The 12,486-nt window shown below is 41.5% G+C and overlaps 1 protein-coding gene and 1 long non-coding RNA gene across 5 annotated transcripts in view; both read right to left on the reverse strand.

The window, feature by feature from the left end:
* Positions 1-12,486, reverse strand: part of LOC118445820 (homeotic protein ultrabithorax-like) — a 302,310-nt gene that overhangs the window by 227,796 nt on the left and 62,028 nt on the right. The window lies entirely within an intron of this gene.
* On the reverse strand, positions 8,926-11,310 carry LOC146873048 (uncharacterized). The gene is made up of 3 exons (XR_014982112.1): positions 11,172-11,310; positions 9,349-9,413; positions 8,926-9,046 (listed from the first exon to the last, which is right to left on the reverse strand). It is a non-coding gene; the product is annotated as an uncharacterized LOC146873048 (long non-coding RNA).

Below are 12,486 nucleotides of genomic sequence, written 5' to 3' on the forward strand. Positions count from 1 at the left end.
ATGGACGACAATAGTGGAATACAACGGTGGATTATTAAATGTTTTTCAAGTATAATATTAATGATTAAAACGTTGATTTATTTTATAACGATATACAGATCATTGTTGATTATTTTTATAATTGCCAATGTACTTTGTTTCATACAAAATTTTTTTTTTCTTTTTATTCCTCTATAATTAGATAATATTGTCCATTACAATGAAGTTAAAGTAAATTAAAAGTTAGAATCGATAATAAACTACCATCGGTTGGTAGGTATATTATGTTATTGAAAGAAAAAAAAAAAATATATATATATATATATGAATGTATGTGTTCGTTAATTACACGCACGAAATCGGGATAAGCGACGTATTCGAGTAATTTCGTTTGCGGCGTGTAAGAAGAAGGAAAAGAAATGCCAAGGTATCTCGAAGAGGTCGCAAAAGGGGCGTATAGGGCTTTACCGAGGAGGGCCTTTTGGAAATGCGGTATTCGGGGCAGCTTGGAAAAAGTGGTAGGCCGGGCTTGACCGTCGGATATGGCGGCGTCTCGTCACGTACCTTCTTCCCAATGGCCGTGGCCCAAGAACAACGAAGTCCACAACGACATCGAAGTAGAAGCACGTTCGTTACTTCGTCGGAGAGCTAGCGAGAAAAAGCTGAACGAGGGTCCTCTTCGCGTACCAGCGCGAAAGAAGTAAGGGAAAAGAAAAGCGGAGAACGAAAGTGGAGGAGGCGAGTGAACGAACGAAGGAACGAAGAAACGAACGAACGAACGAATGAGAAGCGCAAACGAGCAAAAGGGCCGAGCCCTTTTTCCTTCTTTCCTTCCTTCCTTTCTTTCTTTCTTTTTTTCTTTCTTTCTTTCTTATTCGTCGTCGTTTTCTTCTTCTTCTTCTTCCTCCTCCTCATTCTTTCTCTTCCTTGTTCTTCTCCTATCGGGCTCCGGTCTTTCCTTATTTTCTCTCTCTCGTACACGTAGAATACACGTTGCCAAGAGAGAAAAGGAAAGAGGGTGCTCGGACTCGGGGGCTAATGGGACACAATTAAACGATTCGTATCAAAGAGCGCCGCCGCTCGAGCTCGCGGGAATGTCGCGAACTAGAACTCGGCGAGCCCGATTCCCCTCTATCCACCTTTCCGCTTATGTTGAACGCACGCAAGCTTTGGGGCCCGGTTCGATTCCGCCTTTCTTCGCAGCGGTGAACGTTTCTAGAAAAATCTCGGCCACGTCCAATTCCATCTCATTAGCGGAGGGAAACGGCAGCTGATGCTTGTCTCTCTCTCTTGCGGTCTTAGCGCAAGAAGAAGCCTTCGGGAGCCATGTATGGAACCGGTCTCCCTCTGTCTCCCTATCTCTATACACCGACGTACTCGCGGTGAATATACCGGGTGTCGCCCACGTACGCTCGTATTTTTCGTTTCTTCGTTCCGACGAAGGTGCCGCGCAAAGGAACGTTTTCTTATAGCTACGTACATACATAGATATTTAACCGCGTACGTGTGCCGCGGATTTCCAAAGGAGTACCAAGACGACAACGACAACGACGACGTGAGATCGTGAGTCTTCTCGCGAAACTCTACCTCGAGATTCAGGGATAAAGCTCGATTCTCAAGAACGTTAACGACAGATTTATGACGCTGTTGGGGTGTAGGAGAGGGTTTGTGAGCTCTGATCGTTCTGAATCAATATCACGTGCTTAGTATTTCGTCAATACTTTCGTTAGAACGATGCATGTAATGATTTTGATCGAATCATTTATGTGGGAATAGGTATACCGTGGGAACTCTATCAATATAATCATATGCAGAAAATCATAGTTTATTAAATAATTTAATCATTAAAATAGATAAATAGATATTTCTCTCTGTATGTACATATCGTTGAGATCTAGGATTCTATTTATTTCTCAAACCTACTCATTGTTCCTCCTTCCACGAACATGCAACATAAAGAACGGACCAGTTCAAAGCGAGTCTCGATTTCTCGGATTACAAAGAGGAAGAAACGACGAGAAGGGCGATCAGTCCTATGCGGAAGCTACGATTAAAGCCGGAGGGTTGACTCGAAATAGGACACCCCGTACAGGTGGGCTGAGCGTTTATATTCCGTATGTGCATACATTGTATGTCGGTAGGTAGATATATATATATATATATACATATACAGAGAGAAAGAGAGATAAAGAGAGAAAGAGAAAGAAAGAGAGACGGAGAGAGATAGAGAGAGTAGGGCTTATAGGAGGATCGCGCATTCGCCATGCACATGCATGCGCCGCAAAACAAAGCGAGCTCGTTAGGAGGTGCATCGCAACGAGCGCACTCTTTGCTCCTCGGTACATCCTGCTGTAGCTTCTGCAAACGGCGGTGCAACTTCTGCCGTCGTTTCTGCGCTGCTGGAGAGGCCCATGGACCCAACTCTATCTCTCTCTCTCCTCCCTCCTCCTTTTTCTCTCTCTCTCTCTCTTTCTTTCTTTCTTTCTGTTTCTCTTTCTCTCTGTCTATCTTTCTCTTTCTCTGTCTTTCTCTTTCTATCTCAGATACACAAAGTTATACTTGAACATGCTTTGGCGTTGCTCGTGCGCCTCTGTTACGAGTTACCCTGGGAAGGGTAATTGCCTCGAGTCCCTCGCCAATGTTCGATAGTTCCCCTTGGTGGCTGGTGGAACTGGCGCGTATCGTACTGTGAGATCGATCGTGGAAAGTGCGCCGTGCCCGTTGACTCAAACGAGAAAGAGAGAGAGAAAAAGACAGATAGATAGAAAGAGAGAGAGAGGGAGGGAGAGAGAGAGAGAGAGAGAGAGAATGAGGTAGAATTCTTACAGGGGTTGGAAGCACGGCTTCCGTGGAAGTGGCCATATACGTTCGGTCTCGTTACGTTCGAATCAAACTAAACTCAAAGGCCGCTTCGATCGACGCTCTTTAACGAGCTACTACCTTGTAACGCTTCGCTCTCGTGGCCGGAAGTAGAAAAGCAAAGACGAGATAAAAGGAGTTCTTGTCGTCGATGAGAGTAAAATTTCTTTTTCTTTTTTTCCTTTTTTTTTCTTCTTTTCTTTTTTTTTTTTTTCTTTTTCTTTATTCCTTCTCCTCTTCCATCTCTCTTATCAACGTAAATCCCGGGCATAATCGCAATGTACTACCTAATGGTAACGCGAGCATCCGTCAGATTTATCGTGATACTTATATTCGCGTGGGAAAGCGCTTGAGAGGGCTATTAAATGGCTGATTGGTCGAAGATCTTAAAGAAAGAAATTCAACGACGACGACGACGACGACGACGACGACGAGATGGAGACGGAGACGGAGACGACGATTACGATTACGACGACGATGAAAATGATGAGAGTTGATCGTACGAGCTGAGAAACGAGAGAGACCGGTAGCCTCAAGGTCGCGATAAAATCCGAACGTTGAAATATCGCCTTATTAATGCCGACCGCTTCATTAATGTCGAGCGTTAACACGTGCGCGCTTCGTAGATGGAGAGAACGTAGGAGGAAGAGTAGGATGAAAGAAAGAGACAGAAAGAGAGAAAGAGAGAGAGAGAGACAGAGAGAGAGAGGGAGAGATAGGGAGAAAGAGAAGGAGGAGAAGGGAGATACACACAGCAGCCAAGAGGAAATTATTTTGCCCGCGGTACTTCGTCCACGATGATAGCACGCGAACGCGAGCACTTTGCTCGTCGATAAAGAGCGCGCGGATCTTTCATAAGCTCGGCGAACCGCATAACTCTCTCGTTTGCGCCGGACAAGGAGAATAAGAGGAAATATGGGAGGTGATCGGCCTCCTCTCGAGGTGGAGTCATGCGAGCAGCTCGCCGGTGTAGCAGGCCCAGCTGCAAAGAGAAAGACAGAGAAAAAGGACTATGCGGCCGCGAGTTAGCGGGAGGAGGGAAGAGGAGGAGAAGGAGGAGAAGGAAGAAGAAGAAGAAGAAGAAGAAGACGAAGAAGAGGGGAGGAGGGAGAGATGGTCCAAGAACGAAGAAGGGGGTTGCTGGGGTGAGGAGGCGAGGGGAAGGGGATCTTCGGCTCCGAACGAGAGCCAACCGGGCGGACATAGCTCTCGAGTCTGCAGGACGAGTTTATGCGATTTTTACACTCGATCTGATTTTTTGGCGGCGCGCCTCGCTCTCGCGAGACAGATATATGTCCCACGGCCATACAAGAGCCGCGCGTATAAAGACATCGAAGCGAAAGCCAACGAGAATTCCTCATCCCATCCTCTTGGCTGCCCTCTTCTCTCTTTCTCTATCTCTCTTTCTCTTGCTCTCGCTCTCGATCTCCTTCTTCTTCTTCTTCTTCTTCTTCTTCTTCCGATGCCCCATCATCCTCTTTGCCACCATACTTGGTATAGCCTTCTTCTCCGGCAACCACATCTCCTTTTGCCCCCCCTCCCCATCCTCCACTGTTCCTCCTTCTCCTTTCTCCTCCTCTTCTTCTTCTTCTTCTCCTTCTTCTTCTTCTCCTTCTTCTTCTTCTTCTTCTTCTTCTTCTTCTTCTACTTCTACTGCTTCCTTCTCTCCTTCCTCTTCCCCTCTTGCCCGTAAACTCCGAGAACAGGAAACAAGAATACGAAGAAAGTCCAAAGGGCCTCGCCCATAACCGGTTCGCTCTCTCTCGTCATCGCTTTCCCCTCCTCCGATCACCCTTTTCCCCTCCTTCCGACTAACCACACCGACCATCCAACTTGCCTACCTGCTCCACGCGGAGAGATATAGGAAGAACGCCAATTTCCCGCCCAACTATGACACCGGCGATACCATCGTCGTATCGTCCTCGTAACTACTCTTTATTCGATAGCCGATAAATTGCCGATAAAAACGACATCTACCGTTGTTACTCGAAATTACTCAAATTCTCTCTCTCTCTCTCTCTCTCTCTCTCTCTTTCTCTCTCTCTCTCTCTGTCTTTGTCTCTCTCTTCCTTCTTCTCACCCTTTTTTCGGTCTCTAGGAAAATTTGTATCATCGTCGAATTCGACAGTCGCGTTCCACTTTTCTTTTTTTTTTTTGTGTCCGAAAAAAGTTGGGAAGGGTGGGGATAGAGAAGGGAAAAAAACAGCACACATTCGAAACGTTGTGGGTCATTCGGAGTCCAGGCATCTTGCTTAAAACGACATCGCCGTTCCTCATCGTGATAACGACGAAATGCTTCGTTCTTGAAAGACCGGATACCACGATAGGGATACATTCGCGTTTGGCGACGCATTCTTCACCTTCGGCAAGATGCGTCAGGCCGTTAAGCCGAAAACAACGCGAGAGAATAGTCCCCTGAGAGAAACTTCGTCATTAAAAATCTCACGTCCTCGGACGCTAGATTTATGACCGACGTCTCACACCGAAGGATTCCTCTCGTCTCTTTGCCTCGAACGAGCTCGTACACACGTTGGTGAAAAGATATAAAAAAAAAAAAAAGAAAAAAGAAGGAGAAAGAAAAAAAAAAGAAAAAAAAAGAAGAACAAAAAGGAAAAGAAAAAAAAAGAAAAAAGAAAACGAAAGAAAGAAATAAAGAAAGAGAGAAGTTGACTCCTTTGCAAAATCAACGTCGACCATCGGACTGGAAAGTCTTATCCCAACGAATCGGAGATCTCCTTGAAAAATTCTAGCCCTCCGTTATGGCTACATTATGTTAGCCGATTCGTCTCTCTTTTCCCCCACGTGAAAAAACACATCTCCCATTTCAAAATACTATTCGTCTTTCAGCGATCTCGCCGTTCAAAAATAGAAACTCGTTTTACCAGACGCATAGATAGTTACCTACGATTTAAGTAAAGCCTGATTCGAGAGAGACCCCCCATCTAAAAAAGAAAAAAAAAAAGAAGAAAAGAAAAAAAAAAAAAAGAAAGAAAAACTTTACAGCTTAAACATTTCTTTTTATTTCATCACAATGCGATCGCACATATTAAAGATCACGCGTTTAGTCATCTCGGAGAAACTTCGGAGCTATTGAAATTTTCTCGAGCATCGAATCGTTTAACCGTCATATTGAACGATCATTAACATAACATTTTTCCAATCTATAAAAAAAGAAAAAAAGGAAAGAAACTAAAAAAAAAAAAAAAAGAAAAAAAAATAATAAAAAAAAGATAAAAAATAAAAAATAAAAAATAAAAAAGAAAAAAAAAGAAAAATATAATAACGCATTGGACGTCAGTACACTTATGAGAGTAGGACACGCGAGGAGTGGAACGTGGCCGAGTAATAAACAATCGTAGAGAGGGAGGTTCATCGATGTTGTAAACCGTAAGGGCTCGAAGAATGATAGAAGGTGGAGGTAGAGTAAGAAGAGAGAGAGGGGTATGTAAAAGTACGTAGATACTCACGCATATGTAGAAGAAAGAGAAAGAGAAAGAGAGAGAGAGAGAGAGAGAGAGAGAGAGAGAGAGAGAAAGAGAAGGAGAGAAAGGGAGAAAGAGAAAGAGAGAGAGAGAGAGAGAGAGAACTCGCGATATTCCCTCCCGTACATATCCGACCGACAGGTAAGAGTGCAAAAGCGAGAGCAAAGAGTTAAAAGAAGAAACGCTTGGAACAGCATCCACTCATCACGCGGCATGTAGCCGGCCTTTACATAAGCGACCATGCCGCCCGGCGGCGAGACCGAACGAACGCTTTTACAACTCAATGCAGGCCCCGAAGGTCCCTCCAGGCGTTGACTCTCTTCCCCCCGCTTACCTCTTCCAACTCCTTCCCTTGTCTTTTACCCTCTTCGCCCTCTTATAAAGAGAAGGAGTGAGGCCCAGTTTTACGCGACGTAGGTACGTATGTACGCGCGCGTAGACCCTCCTCCGTCCCTCACTGGAGAGACATTGTTCGCGCGCATTTATATTCTTACGGGGACGAAGCTCATTCACGTTTCACGATAGAGAAAGAACGAGAGAGAGAGAGAGAGAGAGAGAAAGAACGAGAAAGAGAAAGAGAAAGACAAGACAAAACGAAATAGCTAGGTGTCGAGACTACGTGATCCGGACATAGATCTTTCTACGATCGTTTGATGGATTATATTGGATAATTTATAGGTATAGGGTATGTGTGATGATTTTTAAATGAAAAAAAAAGAAGGATGGAACGTGTATGTAATTGCTTACCCATGTTCGTATATCGTACGTATTTAATATCTCCTTTTAATATCAGTTTAATTGGCTGTATATATGAGAAGGGATCAAGAGTTGTGATATACTGACAGAGAGAGCGAGAGAGAGAGAGAGAGAGAGAGAGAGAGAAGTTGTAAAGCATAAGAATAAGTAAAGAAATCTTTAAATTAATCGTCATCGTTGATAAAATAAATATTTCTAAGAAGATGCGATCGCATCGATCGGGACTATCGTTAAGAGTGCTTAATGTTCCTAATGTATCTAAGGTTTAACGAACCACGAAGCTAACAGACGTTCTGCCAAGCAAATGGTAGGTCATTATCGTGCGATTCTCGTCGCGGTCTTGTCTAGTCATACGGCTCGTCTACGAGGCTCTCGGCTGGAAACAAGACAATGAGAAATACTACGTGCGTTTATCTATATAATAAAAATACTCAGAGACATGATTTATTCTAGAGTAACACGATATCAACCGAAGTTATCTGAATTTTTTTTTTTCTTTCTCGCTGAAAAACATTTTATACCACTCAAAACGATCTCGCATAACAGGTCGATATAATAAATTCAAAAATGAAATGAAAAAGAAATAAGAGACAGAGACAGAGACAGAGACAGAGACAAAGAGACAGACAGAGACAGAGAGAAAGAAAGAGAGAGAGAGAGAGAGAGGGGGGAGAGAGAGAAATAATAAAAAAAGAAGAAAAAAAAAAAGAGAAAAAGACGATAGATAGGTATATTATCCATTTATCTCAGGACGTTCTCTAAATTGATTTCGAGGAGTCACAACTATACACACATACGCACATATACACATACACGCGCGCGCGCGCGCACACACACACACATACGCACGTACACACGCATACATCCACGCATATACTACGCAGAAGGTTCGATCGTTGGAAAAGCCCTCGCTAGAGAAGAAGAGGGCTGTCTTATCTCGTTCACGTCGAGATGTCCCTCACGCTTCTCTCCTATCCATTATTCCGTTTGCCTTTTCTCCCACTCGCGATCCCACTCTTCTCCTCTTTGTCTAACGAGTATCCGCATGTGCGTGAGTTACTGAGATAGCTCGTAGATAGAGAAACGCCAAGGCACTGGGGATGTAGCAAGACACGACGGTTCAACATACAACTGCACATTGCTTTGCGATTACACCGAGAAGGAGAAAGAAAGAGATAGAGATAGAGAGATAGGGATATAGAAAAAGAAAGAGAAAGAGAAAGAGAGAGTTCTTAGTTCCGCCACGAAGATCAATCTTTCAATTAAGCGTCGGTTTCTGACCGCAGGCGTGCCTTTCGATGCAACGTCTGTGAACGCCGGATCGTAAATAGTCTCTTACGCGTTCCACGAATTTTCTTAACTTCTCTTCTCGTTTGCAAAAATAAAAAGGAGAGAGAGAGAGAGAGAGAGAGAGAGAGATAGATAGAAAGAGAATGTCTTGAAATATTCCAATCGAAAATCCGCCGGATGTCTTCTACCGTCGATCGAATTCTTTTCTTTTTTTTTTTTTTTTTTTTGAGTTTAAAAATAATCCATGATTTCCTACATTTCTTTTTTTTTTTTTTTTTTTTTATTTACTTAGATACATCATTGTCTTAGATATTATTTTACATGAAATCTATACGAGACATGTTGATAATGGAAATGGAAATTTCTTTTGATGTGACGTAGAAATTAATGAAAAAAGAAAGAAAGAAAGAAAAAAAGAAAGAAAGAAAAAAAAAGCAAAAAAGAAAAAGAATGAGAAGTTTTTAATATCACATAAAAATTCATCGTTTTCGACGAAGAACATTCGAGGAGATCAATTTTTCTTTTCTTTCATTAATACGAATTCTATAAATAGTAAGGGAAAAAAAAAAAAAAAAAGGAAAGAGAGACTAAGGGATAGCGCATGCGTTTGAAAAAGTCAGCTGTCCGACGGCCGCGAGAGATTCCACGGTGGCATGGTAAGTAAGTAACTCGGCTAGTATCTAAACGATGAAAATAGAAAAGAAAATGTATGGTTATCGGGGAAGTATCGATTACGCATTTAATATTTATAACGCAGAAAAGGTTTATCCTATTGGCGATCGACAAAATAATTATATCGAACGTTTATCTTAAATAAAAAAGGAAGAAAAATAAAAAAGAAGAAAAAAAAAAGAAGAGGAGAAAAAAGAAAAAGAAATTCTTTATCGTCATTATCCATCGATAAATTGAAAAGGAAAAATCGTGTTCTTTATCGAGCGACATAATCGTTTTTAAATCAGGACGCAGGAATAGAAGCACTTACGCGAATCCATTATTCGTCCATTATTCGTCCATTATTCGTCCATTATTCGCTCCTTTTTACAGAGCCTGCATTAGCGGGAGAAAGAGAAGAAGTTAATATATTTAATTAAGCAAATTCAAGTCTAACGATCCTCGGGGAGTTTACAAGTCAATGTCTGCTTACGCATCACGCATTCGTTTAACGCGTTCTCGTGTTTCTCGACGCTTCACCGAGACCATAATTGTTCATGAATAATAAGAATGATATGGTATTAAACCGACGACCGCGTGCCTCCTTCGAAATTATTCTCTCGACTTCATTATACCGTTTCAAGTCACGCGAGCGTCTGTTAACGACGAAGTAAGGAAATCGTAAGAGCAGTTTTATTTGTAAAATCGTTTAATCTTCATCGAAATAGTTTCCTTCCTTTCATTCTTGTTGTTGTTGTTGTTGTTGTTGTTGTTGTTGTAGTTGTTGTTGTTGTCGTCGTAATCGTCGTCGAATCGTCGTCCACGTTGATACCTATTTTATTGCTTAAAGATTTTCACACTGAACATGGAACACTTGACGCGATTCTTATCGAATAGATATAGGTAGTTAAATGAAAATGGAAATAGATATGTAGATAAGTGGATATAAGCGGCGACATGATTTTCATTTAATTTCGTTGTTATTGCCAGTTCAAGACGTCGTTTTAGCAATTCCCATTGAATTTATTTTCAAGAAAATAAATAGAAAAAAAAATTAACGTGGAGAGAAAAGAGCGAGAGAGAGAGAGAGAAAGAGAGAGAGAGAAAAAAAGAAATTGAGAAAAGTATTCCGGACATTTACATTGGCAAATTTAAGAATATGCGGCGATAACTAGCCAATTAAAATGCTAACGCACGTTATACAAATCGTGAGAGAAAAGATAGATAGATAAAGAAAAAAAAAAAAGAGAGAGAGAGAGAGAGAGAGAGAGAGAGAGAGAGAAAGAGAAAGACTTCATACTAACAATTCAGTGCGAATATCCTATACGAGATATAAAAACGTCGTGTTTTTCGCAATTTTCATGGTCTGTTTCTTCTTTAGAATTTCAACGAGAAATTAAACTTTTAACGGAGGCTGCGCTTGCGAATTCACGAGAAATGCATTCGGATAAGCACGTAGGTACACACGATACACGTAAGACACTTGTTGATCCAGACAACCACGCGAAATACTTCGCAAACTAATACAAACGAGGTACTAATCTTTCTTATCGGAGGAGGGGGAAGGTGGGAGAGCGTATTGGGTTGGCGTAATGGGAAATAAATTATCGGCGAGCTGAAAATATTCTTATTTCTTATCAAAAATGTATCATGAATTTTCGAATTATCATGAATAATTGAATAATTTCGAAAAACTAATATTAATTGTAAAGAATTATAAGAGAAAAAGAGAGAAAAAGAGAGAGAGAGAAAAAGCGCATTTCGTAGATGAACAATTATCAATAATAATTGAGAAAATCCTGTAAGAACATTGAAGAAAGAAGCAACGTTCGTTTTATTCACTGACAATGTCATATATACATACGACGTATACACGAAAATACAGAGGAAAAAGGTGAACGTGAGAAAGAGCGAGAGAGAAAGAGAGAGAGAGAGAGAGAGAGAGAGAGAGAGAGAGAGAGAGAAATATATACACATATATATGTATATATATATATATGTATATGTATATGTGTATGTATGTATGTATGTATACATGTATATATATACAGGCACACACGGACGCACACGCGCACATTGAAAGGAGCAGACAGACGTTGGAGCACTCCGCGATTTTGCTATATAAATGACTAGCCTTCAATAACCTTTACGTACCAGATTTGAATCGATGCTGACATCGCAAAGGATCAATGAGATCGTCTTGAATCGCGATTAGAGATAATAAACAAATTTTTATGATAAAACGTGCCTCGTACGGCTACGATTCGTGATGATCTCGACGCGACGTAGACGAACGGCCATGTTGGATTTCTTTCTCCCACATTGGGAGTATGCTGCTTGTCGCGCCACGTCGCGGTTGGTTGCGAGCAACGCGACTCATCGACCAACGGCGCTGCTTCCCTCTCTGTCTCTCTCTCTCTCTCTCTATCTCTTTCTCTCTTACTCTCACTGTCTCCTGTTTACTACGTATCGTTCTGTCCTTTTCTAACCTATGGCTTTGCTTGGCGCCAACGGAGAGAAGAGTTTCAGGAACGCGCGCCGATGGTCGCCATGTTGTCCGGAGCCCTTCTCGCGCGCTTGACACGCGTCAAGCATTTTCGCGTGTTCATTGAACAAATCTGTGAAAGATACGAGTCGAAAGATATCAAAGAAGTTACGTAGCGCGTACCAGTGACCAAAGGTTATATCGTAATACAATTAATTTTTGAGAGAATATCGTCGGATCGAGAGAAACGCATAGGCCTATGGAAGGAAGGATGTCTCTCGCGCCCGCGTACGTGCGTGGCAGCCATGATTGCATCTCTTTATTGGGATCGACGATACGAGACAAGAGGAGTCTTTCTTAGCTCGTGTTCTTTGTTGCACGTTGCATGACTAGAGAAAACGACCAGTGTGTACGCATAGTGACACGTTGCACGTGTATATATTTTAGAGATATAGCATCTCTTTTCTCACCCAACAATTTATATATATATATATATACTTACCCATATATGTGTATATATATATGTGTGTGAGTATCTATATGATACCTGTATATCTTTTCCATCTCCCATTCCAACTACTTGCTCGCTCTCTACGCGCATGCGTGCGCTCGAGAGCACATGCACGAGTTGCGCGCGCGCACACTCTATGTACTTACTTAACCAAATCGCGAAATGATATAAATGTATTGTTTAAATTGACGAATTAAAGGATAATTTGAATTTCTCTTATTTTTATTACATCGATAATGTCCAAGTTTACTTGATGACTTCTTTTTAATAGATATTCATTTCGAAAAATAATATCCACCATAAGGAAAGAGATAATTGAAGAAAATAGAGAAATATAAATCTTTCTTCTTAGCATGTTGCTTACGATACGATGCCGACGGATAAATATAAAACGTTATTCCGATAAGATAGATAAGAAGATTACTTATTCGATCGGATTTACGAGCATTCATATTGACTTTTTTCCTTCTTCC

Source organism: Vespa mandarinia, chromosome 4 (genome assembly GCF_050613455.1).
Source record: "Vespa mandarinia isolate Hongniang chromosome 4, ASM5061345v1, whole genome shotgun sequence".
Classification (NCBI taxonomy): Eukaryota; Metazoa; Arthropoda; class Insecta; order Hymenoptera; family Vespidae; genus Vespa; species Vespa mandarinia.